We start from the raw sequence: 12348 nt of genomic DNA on the forward strand, positions 1-12348 counted from the left end.
CTAGGGGCCGGGGCGTGTCCCAGGGCCCCCCTCGCCTCTCCACGCAGGCAGCTGCCTCGTTAGAGTTCGATTTGATGCCGTTTCGGTGCTGTTTCTTGGCCGTCCCGGCTCCGACCCCGCCCTTTTCTCTCGCAGCGCGCGGCGTGGCAGAGGTCGATTCGAAGTCCTCTTCGGCGCCAGTCGACGTTGAACTGACGCCGGTGGCGGACTCTATGGCGCTGTGCCTGCATTGGGTCGTTGATTCGTCTTCGGATGCCCCCTCTTCTCCAGAGGTTCGGCAACTGTTTGTTTCATCTTCTCCAGAGACAGGACGCTGCCTCGTGGCTTTTTCCCCGGCATCTTCCAAGGACGGCTCTTCGCCGTCTCCACGCCCGCAGTCTTCCTCGGAGGTGCCTCAGGTTCCCCACTCGGCGGTCAACCTTCCCCCATTCCGAGCTTGGCCTTTTCTTCCTCCGGTTGGGCTGGGAGATGGCCGGCTTAGCTTACAGCCGTCGCCCACGGAGGAATTGCTTTCCCCACCGCGTTGCCCTACGGAGGCGAGTGCTGCCTTCGCCCGGGCTGTCTCCACGGCTGCAGGAATCTTGCGCATGGGCGATCCGGCTGCCCATTTCCCCACGGGTCATTTGCTGGAGGTTCTCCATCAGGGCTCTGGTGGACGGGCGCTCCATAATTCTCTCTTGGGGACCTGGGGTCGTCCTTCCACTGGGCACCCAGTGCCCCAGCCGCTTCTGCACCGCCACCGTCCTGCTCCGCATGATCCGGTCTTCCTTTCCTTCCACCCTTTTACCATGGGCCCTCTTTTGCAGACCGCCTTTCCCTCCTTGCCATCCGTGTTGTCTCCCTCGTCACGGGAGGCCCGGTGGTTGGATTCCTGGGGGCACAACATATTTGCCTCCTCCAGTGTTGCCTTGCAGGCACTTAACACGCTTTGTGTATTGGCCAGAGCCACTTCTTGCTTATGGGTTTCGGCGGAGTCCCTTCTGTCCTCCGCCTCTCAGGAGGGTGCCTGCACTGATCTGCGGCACCATGTGTTGGATGGCTGGGAGTTGACTGCTTTTATTCTTGGCTCGGCTCTGGACGTTTCTGAGGTGCTTGGTCGCACCATGGCTTCTTCAGTGGCCCTCCGTCGCCATGCTTGACTGAGGGATAGTGTTTTCCCTGAGAACGTTCGGGAGCGGCTGGTTGACCTTCCCTTAAATGGCGCTCTTTTGTTTCATTCTCCTGCGGATTCTGCCATTCAGAGGTTCCTTGCGGGGCTTCGTCCTCCTCCTCAGTGACCCTGGATGTCAAACTCTGTTCTGGGAGGTGTTCTCTCGTTGTTTTCTGGGGCCTGGTAACGAGTAGCCCCGGTTGTGTGTTCTGTGTGGTTGGTGTGCCTTCAGGGTCCTTCCATTGGCCCTTTGGTGCTGTTGGCTGCTGGTCCAGCCCTTTTTTGACTTGTGGTTTTGCGTGTTGGTAAGCCCGTGTAGGTTCTGAGATTAGGCCTTCTGTGTCTTCTTTATTGGCGGATTGGCGAGCCGTCTGCAGTTTTCTCCGCAGCTCTTTCTGTTTGTCGTCTGCTGCGGAAATTTTTCCTCAGAGGTGTTTCCATGTTTCTTGGGACGTAACACACCCTATGTGGGGTAATTGTAGCTATTACATATGTCTGTCATGCGCTAGGGAGGTGTGGTTGCCCTTTTCGGGCTCCTTGCTCTCTGTGGCGTCACTGTATGTCGCAGGTGCGATATTCTTGCCGATTGTCTTGAAGCAGCTTGTGTTGCGCCCAGGTCCATCTTTCTCCTTGTTCAATATGTCGATAGGCCACTCTGGCCAGCCGTCTGCGACGTCGTGTTGTGGCGGTTCCGCGCTTCTGTCCGGTGTTTCGGCTTGGTCCTCTCTCTGTTGTTCCGGGAGGACTGGCTTTCCTTGGCTTCTGTGTTCTGGTGGACGGCTTGGTCCGTTCTCTCTCTCCCTCTCCCTCTCCCTCTCCCTCTCCCTCTCCCTCTCCCTCTCCCTCTCCCTCTCCCTCTCCCTCTCCCTCTCCCTCTCCCTCTCCCTCTCCCTCTCCCTCTCCCTCTCCCTCTCCCTCTCCCTCTCCCTCTCCCTCTCCCTCTCCCTCTCCCTCTCCCTCTCCCTCTCCCTCTCCCTCTCTCCCTCCCTCTCCCTCTCTCCCTCCCTCCTCTGGTTCCACTTCTTTTGTGGGTCAGTGTGTGTGTGTGTTTCTGGACCGGCCCCTCCTTTGGGGTGTGTCCTGGCCCTTCCTGACCTCTGCCTTCGGCTGGCGTCTTACTTGTCCTGGGTGCACCGTTCCGTGGTGTTGCCTGCTACTGGCTACGCATGCCCGTGCAGGCCTACTTTTTCTGATCCGCCGTTGTGGCCTTTGATGTATTCCCTTGTTCCCCTGCCTCTGGTTCCGCTGGGGCTTTGCGCAACTGTGCCTTTCTTCTTCCGTCTGCGCTTTTGCCGGTGGAGCTGTTCCTGCCTTGTCCGCTGCTTGCGGCTGAGGTGTGTTCAGCTATTTTCTGTTACTGTGTATGTTTTTCTTACGGTGGGCCCTGCCTCCGGTTCTACCTCTTCTCCCTGGGGTTTGAGGTGGTCCTTGTGTTCCTTGGGGCTTTTCGGGCGCTGTCTGCCCCTGTGGGTTGTTGGGCGGTTCTCCCTTGGTTGGGCTTTGGTTATCCTGGCCTTTCCCTTCTTGTCCCTGTGACATGTCCCCTGCTGGGGCTCTGTGTCTCTCCTGGTGGGGAGGCTCTCTCACAGGCCCTCCTCACTTCTGGGTATGGCTAGGGTATCTATTCTACGTTAAGGAATCCTTCACGACCTGCCCTTCCTCCCCATTCTGCGAGGACCCTCTGCTTGACTTTCTGCAGTCGCCTCCCTCTGGGTGGCTTGTCTTCTGTGGGTGTCCTCTTCGTTTTCTTCCGGTCAGGCATCCCTCCAGCTGGTTTCTCTCCAGTGTAAGGGCCTACTTTTACTCTTTTCCCACTGTTAGAGTTTCTGATCCCCTTGCGGTCTTCTTCGTTGGGGATTCTTTTGCCTGTCCTTTGTCCTCCTACTCCTTTCAGGGGTTATGGCCGTCCTTGGCAGTGTAGTCTGGGGATGGATTGCTCTTGCTCCTCTGTTCCGGGCTTGTGGCCCTTCACTCTGTGGTTGTGGTTGCAGACCCTCTCTCTTTCTGTCACGGCGCTTTCACATGCTTGTGCCTCCAGGATGGCTCTCGCCTTGGCTTGCACGGTGGTTCCATGGAGTGGTGCTTTGCGCTTTTCTTGCTATGGCTTCGCTGCTCTGGCCTTATGGTGCTTTAGTGCCAACTGGTGCTATCGCCTTGGATTGCTCAGTTGTTCCTCAGAGTGGTGCTCTGCTCTTTTCCTGCTCTGCTTTGCTGTTGTAGCCTTCTGGTGCCTTGGTGCCAACTGGTGCTGTTCCTCACCTTTTGTTTCTCCCTTTTTGCTTCTCTGGTTTTCTCGCACACTGTTCCCATGCTCTCCTCAGTTTTCTTGTGATGGCTCTGCGTTGTGGCGTGGAAAAGTTCTCCGAAGCAAACTGCCGTCAGCGCGCCGGGTGGGGCTTATGTAACCTCGCTGACGTCACGCCCGCGAAAGATGTCGGGGTGGAGTCGCGTGGTACCGAAGCCCCACCCCCCCGGCGCACAGGGATGCTGGGCAAGAAAGTTTTCCAGGTCCAGTCTCACGCCTGGGGATCATTTTACGTTAAGGAATCTGCGGCTAGACTAGTATCTACCAGATATATCGTTACCGAAGGTAAGTAACTTGTACCTCTGGCCTATTCAGGCCTTCTCGACGCCTTTCGGCGTCCGGGTACAGTGTGCGATGCCTTCGGGCTTCAGGGCGTGTGCAACCTGTATGCGGCAGATGTCGGTGACGGATCCACACGTGATCTGTATGTGGTGCTTGGGAGAGCACCACGACTCTGAGGAGTGCGACGCCCGCTGGCAGCTGAAGCCGAAGTCCCTGCGGGAACGTCATATGAAATTGTTGTCCACCCGGATGTCCCGTTCGGAGTCCTCATGCTGCAGGTCTCCGTCTCGTGCTGGGACTTCGGGTCGGGACAGGTCACGGAGTCGTTCCCACGGACGTCGCTCACCTGACGCAGGTAAGCACCGGAAGAAGTCATGGAGGTCGTCGACCTTGCATCAATGGGACAACGGGGCCCGCTGCTCCCAGTCTCTGCCAGACATGGGTCCTCAGGAGTTGGCCCCCTCCCCACTCTCCATTTCCTGGGGCTGGGGTGACTAAGACCCAGATGGAGGCCTATCCTCGGGCTATACTGGCCATGTTTGAGTCACCCCCTCTCCCCGGCGCACCTTCGGGCCCCACAGAGGGGGTAGGGACTCAGATCGGGACTTTGCCGGCGGGTTCGCCCTAGGCGCCGCTCGAGTGCCCTGACTTCGGCTCTGGAGTCGCTGCGACGTTGGGACGTGGCCCAGAAGGGCATCCTATTTACACGTCCAAGCATGCTATGCCGTCTCCGCACAGCCCTGTGAGGCTCCCTGCGCCAACGCCAACTGAGACGCAGTTTTTGACTCCGAATCGACTCCGTTCCTCTCTGCAGGTTCCCATCTCGGTGGAGGTTGAATTGGCGCCGGGTGGACGGGACTCCTTCAGCGATCGTAGACGTCGAGATGATGCAGTCTCAACGTCGATCGATGCCGGTGTCATCCTCGCCAGTTCCTCAGTCGGTGGTAGATGAGGCCGAACTTGAGGAGGCCCCTGTGGGTTCGCTGCCCCTCGGGGCAGGAACCCATACCCTGGCTGGGCCTTGGTTGTCCTCAGGCTATGGAACCCCCATGGTTTGGTGGATGGGTTAGCCTCCTGCTGTCACCTACCGATGACTTGTTGTCTCCACCTAGGATGGCCTCGGTGGCTAGTGCGGCATTTGCGAAGGTGGTTCGCATGGCTACAGATACTTTACAGATGCAGCCACCCTCTGTCTCTCTGTCCTCTGATCCCTTGTTGGATCTACTCCACCAGGGCGCCATGGCCGTGAAGCCCTTGTTGCCTTTTGGCGAGTCATTATACGACACTCTTTTTAGGCCTTGGGCGAGACCCTCTTGGGAGGACCCAGTGCATCGTGCTATTGCGCGTCGACATCGCCCGGCTCCAGATGACCCTGCCTGTTTGTCCCTCCATCCTCGGGCTCCAGGGCTGGTGGTCCAGGTGGCCTCAGTCTTGCCGCCTTCTGTCCCTCCTCCATTACTCCCTCCCACTTGGGAGTCTCGCTGGTTGGAGTTGTGTGGCCGCCATATCTTTGCGTCCACCAGTGTGGGCCTTAGATCCCTGAACACGTCTTGTGTGTTTGCACGGGCTACTTTGGCCCTTTGGGACTCGGTCGAGTGCCTCCTTCCCTCTCTTCCGGAGGGCCCTCGGACTGACCTGGATCAGTTGATACGTGATGGCCGGGACATGGCCCAGTTTTCCCTTTGGTCGGCCATAGAAACCACTGATTCTGTGGGTCGGGCTTTGCCAGGTCAGTTGCTGTGCGTCGCCATGCCTGGCTGCGCGATGGCTGTTTCCCTGCAAATGTTCAGGAGCGTCTTTAGGATTTGCCCTTTGATGGGGTCGCCCTGTTTGGCAGACATGCTGACTCAGCTGTTCAGCGTCCCATGTCTGGTTTTCCATAAATTCTGTTGTTTCTAGTCTTTTATGCGGACTTTGTCTTTTAGCTGCAGTATTGTCACTGCTTTATTTTGATGCCCATCTATGGGTTCAAGACGTTATTATCCGGAGGGGCTGTATGACTTTCGCCGTCTTTGTCCTTTTTTGCTACAGCTGGCCAGCTGTTTCTACATTTTTTTTTTAGTACCTCTGTCTACGAGCTTGTCTCAAGAGGTGTCCCTTGCTTTTATAGGGACGGGCTTTCCATTTCGCCCCATTCTTCCTGCTTTTGTAGGACGTCCCCTCTGGTGGGGCTCACTGGATTGGGTCTTTTCCTGGGGTTGTGCATTGTTGTCTACGATTGATCTGTACCTCTCTCCTGCCCCTATGGAGGCACGCTTCCCCACAGTGTTGTTGGGTTTCTGCCACGCCTGGCTCTTCCCTGCGTGTTCTTTCGGCTTTTTCTGTGCATTTTCTGCCTACGTGGCCTCCCTAAGATGTAGATGCGTGTCCTTTGGGGGGCATGTTGCTCTGTTCCATCCGGAACAGTTTTTTCAGTATTCTGTGTGGGTTCGACATGTGTGTGCACACAGGATGTGTTCGCTTTTACGGGGTGCCGGCAGTGTTCCTTGCGCCCCTGTCTTGGCGACGTTCTATTGTGGTGGTTTGTCTCTAACTTCCTGGTTTGGGGAATTCCTTCGTCTTCTATTTACTATGCACTTCCTTGTCAGGGAATACGATCCCCTTTCATGGGTTTAGGTACTTCCACTCCTAGTGTCAGCTGATATTTTATGATTCACTGTGGCCTTTTAGGTGTTTTAGACATTGTCTTTCACAATTTGTTTATATCTATATGTCTTCATCTGCATGTATGTATGTCATGCGATATACACATAACGAGAGGGCATGCATACTAGGTTTTTCCTTGGCCTAGTTTCGGGGGTTTTGGCCCCAGATTTTCTTTCTCTCTCTCTCTCTCATATGGGAGCGAGCTCTCTCTGTGTCCCTGGCTTTGCTGGTTTCCCTTCGAATTAATTTTCGTATTAAATTGTTTCAAGACAACACAATCACAACATCACATAATCCCATATAATAATTTTTGTAACTGTTTTAGTGCACAATTCTCTCAAATAAAACAAAGGTACGGTAAAAAGAGAGGAGAGGTAGGAATGTAACTAAGTTAATCCTTATAATCAACATGATAGCCTTGACAAGGCCCACTAGAGGGCGTTATTGTTTGTTTGTTTTTAGGTCTCGCCTTGCTATCACGTAAGTGATCGCAAAGCGAGACTATAGGGGCTTTTAAAAGTGCTCCCAAAAACCGGATTGCATTGCTAGCACGCGCACAATCACGCGCTTGGTGCCGCCATGCACTCCGCTTTTTATGAGCACTTCAAAGGGTTCGCTCCCCCGCCCCCAAGCGCGCGCGCGCCACGCTCCGCCGGGCTGGTTTTAATTAACTTCACACGTGGCGCCCATTTCCTAAGCGCTGTGCTTTCAACTTTAAAGCGCCATCTCCCCGTAGGCTGCCCTCCCTCCCACCACCAAACACAGGCTGCCTATGGAACTCTCCTCCCACCCCTGCTGCCAGGTTAAGGAGTTTATCGGTCGCCCGGAGTAGACTCTTCCGCTATGTTTTGTTTGCAGCTTGTTTTCCAGTGTGATTACTGAAGCGCAGAAAGCGGAGATGGTGGGAATTTATCACCTTCAGGTGTACACTAAAAACACTCTCGGCTACGTAACAAGATGGAGGGCCATCGCTAGCAGCCATTTACCACAGGCTCGCTGACATTTCAAGTCTGCGAGCTAAGCCACCATATAAACATCACGCAATAAATCTCCGGGAATATGTGATTAAAGCGATCCCGTTATTGTTCGCAGGAACTTCGTCGATACGACAGGCAGCGCCCGGACGCAGAGCAGAGGAAACAAATCTCGTGCAGCAAAATAGTGAAGTGAAAACAACTATCGGAAAAATGTATACACAGATTGCCTCAAACGTTTGATTCGTTTCAGCAGCTGCCACGTGTGCATATTAAAAAGATACATTTGGCCAATGAGTGCACGTTCCTGCTTTGTCTGCTTTTGCGGCGCTATATTTCGTTTTAATCAGCTTTTTACAGGAGGTCTTTAGTGACTGAATGCTAGCCAGGAGGACGTAAACTTCTACTTTGGAACCGTTTACTGTGCACGAAATGTTTTGTGCTGTGGCGATGGAAAGCTTTTTTCCCATCATCAACGCAACATGAATCCTGCAATCACGATGAAAAAGCCCTCGCGCTATTTATAGCAAAGTCGGGCATTTGTCAGCTCCCATTTCCCCAGAAATTGCCTTTCGCAGGGATTCCTTTAGAGCATTTTTTGGCCAATTGTGAGTGCATGGCTCTGCAGAACCCCATCATTTATTTTAAATGTAGAATAGGGATAGAGAATACGCAGCCACTATCCATTAAATGACTTCGCCACCGTCATGTTTACAAGTGGCTTTGCCTTTTTTGCAGAATAACCAAAATTATCTGGAAAATATCCCTGTTCCCTGGGGCTTAACCCTTCCTGTAGATGTTTACCCTCAGAGGATACCTTGAGTTTGTGCCTCTCTTTGAACCACCATATTGCATAGAGTTTGCTACTCATCCTTAAGGCTGCCATGTTGCTGGCAGACCGCTCCCAAACCAAAAAAGCTATTTTGGGCACAGCACTCCTCCCCAAGCAATGATTATGTGGGGGACTCTATACCCATATTCAATCATGCCATATTGTGGGGGATTCCTCACCCTTCTACAACTATGCATTTTTATGGGGGCTCATGACCTACCCATTCATTGCCCATCCATGCCTCCCTTCTTGGGAGAATGTGTATTTGCTACACTACCTTGTTTTTTTTTTTTACTTTAAGCGCGAGGCGCGCGTGCGGCCAATGCTTGTTTTTTTTAACACCCAAATTCAGCAGGTGCTAATTTACTTTAATTATTCAGACCTGTGGATAATCAGCCCGCCAGATAGCCCAGGTCTGCCTCACTTAAGCGCTTCGCCCAGAGGAAAAGATCTGGTTATTGCAAACATGAGTTCCAGGAAGGGAAAGCAGTCGAAAGAGACGGGGTCAGTTTTGTTACCTCTTATTTTAGTTTATCTATTAGATTTACGCAATGCCATCGGCATCTACAATGATACAAGGTAGCACAAACGTACTGCTCCAATGATAACGTGCAGCGCTGAGATACTGAGGGGGGAATTTGAAATGTTTATAATTTGGTACAATTCTTTAACGCCGAATTTAGTTTATTGTGCATCGTTGTATCGCTGCACCCCCAGTAAGAACAGCTCTCTCCAGCCTCAAACCCCAAGTTAGGGCGCCCTATCTTCTCTCGTGGAATCTGAGCTGTCACAAGCGAAAGGTCGTTAGTTTGAATGTAATCCGTTTGACGTCTCAGCAGTATGTTTGCATTTCTTCTTCCCTTCCCGAGCAGAGAGTAAAGTTAACTGTATTCCTTGCACCTCGCAGGTAAACGGAAATAAAACTAGCACGCAACCACAAGTTTTAAAAAGCACTGTGACGTAGCGAAGCATGTAATGGGCTCGTGCGCAAGCAAGGCCAATGCAATGCCTTCCTTACGCCTGGACGGCTAGGCGAATGAAACAATAATCGGGGGTCAGACCCTGAAGGCCTCAATACCACTGCACCTCCAGCCTCGTTTGTAGCCACGCCCCTAAAAATGCATGCAAACCACATGGTAAATGCAGCCTTCATCACGCTAAATGCAAAACTATTTCATTCAGTCAGTGCGGTATTTAATCCTAGTTATGCCTCAACAGACTAATGCTTTTTGTTCCGGAAATGAGTTGTACTAATGTGTGTGCGCCTTAGATCTCCCACAAACATTTTCGGATCTCCCACGTTTCTCAGTGCCGGCGTCCATGAGTTGCTCATCTGCTTCAGTTTTATTTCTATTTGCTTTCTGGGGTTCGTAGTCCACTGGTTCCCTTTTTGAAATTAGAAATGCAATTCACAGAATACACAGTAAAACCCTGGACTGAATGTGCTACTCGCACATGGACAACAAACCTGAGAAAGCTGCGTATGTGTTTTTTTTTTTTCTTTTTACAATTTACACTTTTTTTACACTTTTTTTTTCTTTTTTTTTTTTAAACGATGAATTATTCACGTGCATATCACACACTACATAAAATCAATCTAAGCCCAAGTAGAAGACTTCTGTGTATTTATATTCTAAAGCATCATAAAGAGCAACAAAAGTTGGCCTAGCGGCTAGGGCGCTTGACCTCGGAAACGGGGTTCGAGTCTCGGTAATGACTCTGAACATCCAAATCACTTAATCTCCCCATGCCTCACAAAAACAAGCATTGGCAATGCAATAGGTCTCGCAATTACACGAGTTAAAGCTATTGGCATTGTAAATGACAATGCCAATAGGCATTGTTATTTGCAATGTCAATAGCTCAAACTCGCGTAAATGCGAGACCTAATGCATTGCAAATGCTTGTTTTGGAGGGAGACAGAACTCTGTCCAAAGAGAAAATCACGTGATTTTCCTAAAACTTAGGGCTCATGGAAAGGATAAAATGTAATCGTAATACGGACAGCACAGTAAAATCAAGGCTGTCTAAGTATTAAACCTCCCGCTCTGAAAAACATCTTTGGAAAAGTTTTATTATGACACAGAGAAACGTGGCAGTATCAGAGTAAATCAGCAATTGTTTTAATGCTGACGTCCAACCTGTTTTCTGAGTTAGATCAGTAAATGTGAGCACACTAATAACCTGTTGTAGGTTGACACAAACACACGTATATGAACACACACAAACGAAAAGCAAAACTTTATTGTGATGTAAAATTTGAACAAACTGCGATTCCCAGAACACACTATAAGGATACTGCATCCCAAAGTGAGTCACATGTAATGTTGAAAGTGATTTAATTGGTTGAAATGAATATCATCATTCTAACAGTGATCAAGTTATCTGTGATAACAAAACGCGTCAGTTGTTCTCTCAACCTGGAGACTTCTTGAAAAGTAAAGGAAATTTTGGGAATTCATTACTTCTGCGAGTGCGATTTCAATTATCCGGAAGGATGTTGTTGGAATATATATATACATATATACATATTATAGTTACCAGCGGATCCTTTTCAACTACCAACTGTTACGAGAAAGAAACAGAGTAGAGAATTAATTATAAGCAAAAATACTTCAATACTAATATACAACTGCAATATAAGGAGAGAAGCTAGCCACTGCGGAAGAGAAGGTAGGAGATACGATGGATTTAGCGGTTTATTTTTTTTAAAAATAATTGCCTAGGTTCTGGGAGGGGTTAGAAATGTATTAATGGTTGTCATTTGTGTTGCAGATTGGAGTCTTCCTAAGTCAATGCCAAGCTGTTGCCACAGAGACGTTAATTTAGTCACTTGTACACAGCTTGCCTAGGGCAGACTTTGTAAGAGACAGACATATCCAGTCTTGCGGGCCCTAGAACAACTGCTTAGCCACAATCTGCTTCATCAAATCACTAAGGACACATGATCCTTCGCAAATAGATGGAGAGTAACAACATTTGTAGATGTATTTCCAGCTGGCAAATTAATTGAATTCTCTTATATTACTGATATGCCAGACCATTCCACTTTAGACTTTATATTTTATTTTAGATTTAGTGCATTATGCAAAGCAAACTTTCTATCATTTCCACTGGAGCCACCGTCTGCAGAACCCTATCTTTGTTACTTACTCTTAGTACCTACAAACATATTGTCACCAGACTTTCCAAATCAATACAAGCTGCAGTCCCTATTGTTGTTCCCACGACTCTTCGGTGGTGGAGACAGGGATTATAAACCCCAATAGCAGGTTGAGATGAATTCATTTTAAATGCCTGCATCAGGCCTACAGCTCCCCCTAATGCTTGTGAAACAAGGTATTCCAGAGGACTCCAGATGCTTGCGTAGTTGCACTCCAAATGCAGATTTCTTCCTTCTGATGTGGACCCGCCCAATAGTACATTACTACTGGCAAGAAATATTCACACAAGTCTCCCTGATGTTCCAGGTGGACATTCAGCGATCACCCACGCTGGCTATGTTGGGCTACTCAAAGAAACTGTGTTCTGTCAGGCGGCTTCCCTCAGTGATGTTTCTGCTGGTTAAGAGGAGGGTATTCTGTTTGTGGAACATGAACTGCCCTCTTACGGTTAGAGCATGACTGACCTAATATAATGTAATGGACATATATAACTCCACCTTTCACTCTGTCAATAGGACCAAGAAATGTATGTGCCATGCTACAGTCGTTTGGAATGAGCACCCCACTACCCTATTTGTTATCTCAGGGTTACCCATCTTGATGCTGGGGAATGATAATGTAATTACTGTGTCAATGCTAATACAAAGAGCAAATGTACTTACAGTTTATATTATGTGAAGTGTGGGTGGGCCTCAGCTTTCATACTTGTGTAGTGGCTCTTTCTCTGGAAAGTGGGTAAGAGTTGTATTGTCTTTCTTGCCTACTGTTATTCATCATTAGCATAACACCTGTCGTATGTTGTTTTAAGAAATATTGACCTCTGTGTAACTCACTGTTGAATTTTTCCATAGTTTACATTATGTTTTTACAATAAAATCCAATAAATAACATTTTTAAAATGCCTTGCTGCATATTATTGCCGCTCTTCCGGCTTCCTCTGGCTCTCATTCAGGCCATGAGGATATGCAGAGATCTCCAGTCTAGTTACTGTTTGC

General features: G+C 49.9%; 1 protein-coding gene across 2 annotated transcripts in view; it reads left to right on the forward strand.

Moving 5' to 3' along the window:
• DDX43 (DEAD-box helicase 43) overlaps window positions 1–12348 on the forward strand; it is a 1041849-nt gene that overhangs the window by 600893 nt on the left and 428608 nt on the right. The window lies entirely within an intron of this gene.

The sequence above is a fragment of the Triturus cristatus genome, chromosome 6 (assembly GCF_964204655.1).
Source record: "Triturus cristatus chromosome 6, aTriCri1.1, whole genome shotgun sequence".
NCBI lineage: Eukaryota > Metazoa > Chordata > Amphibia > Caudata > Salamandridae > Triturus > Triturus cristatus.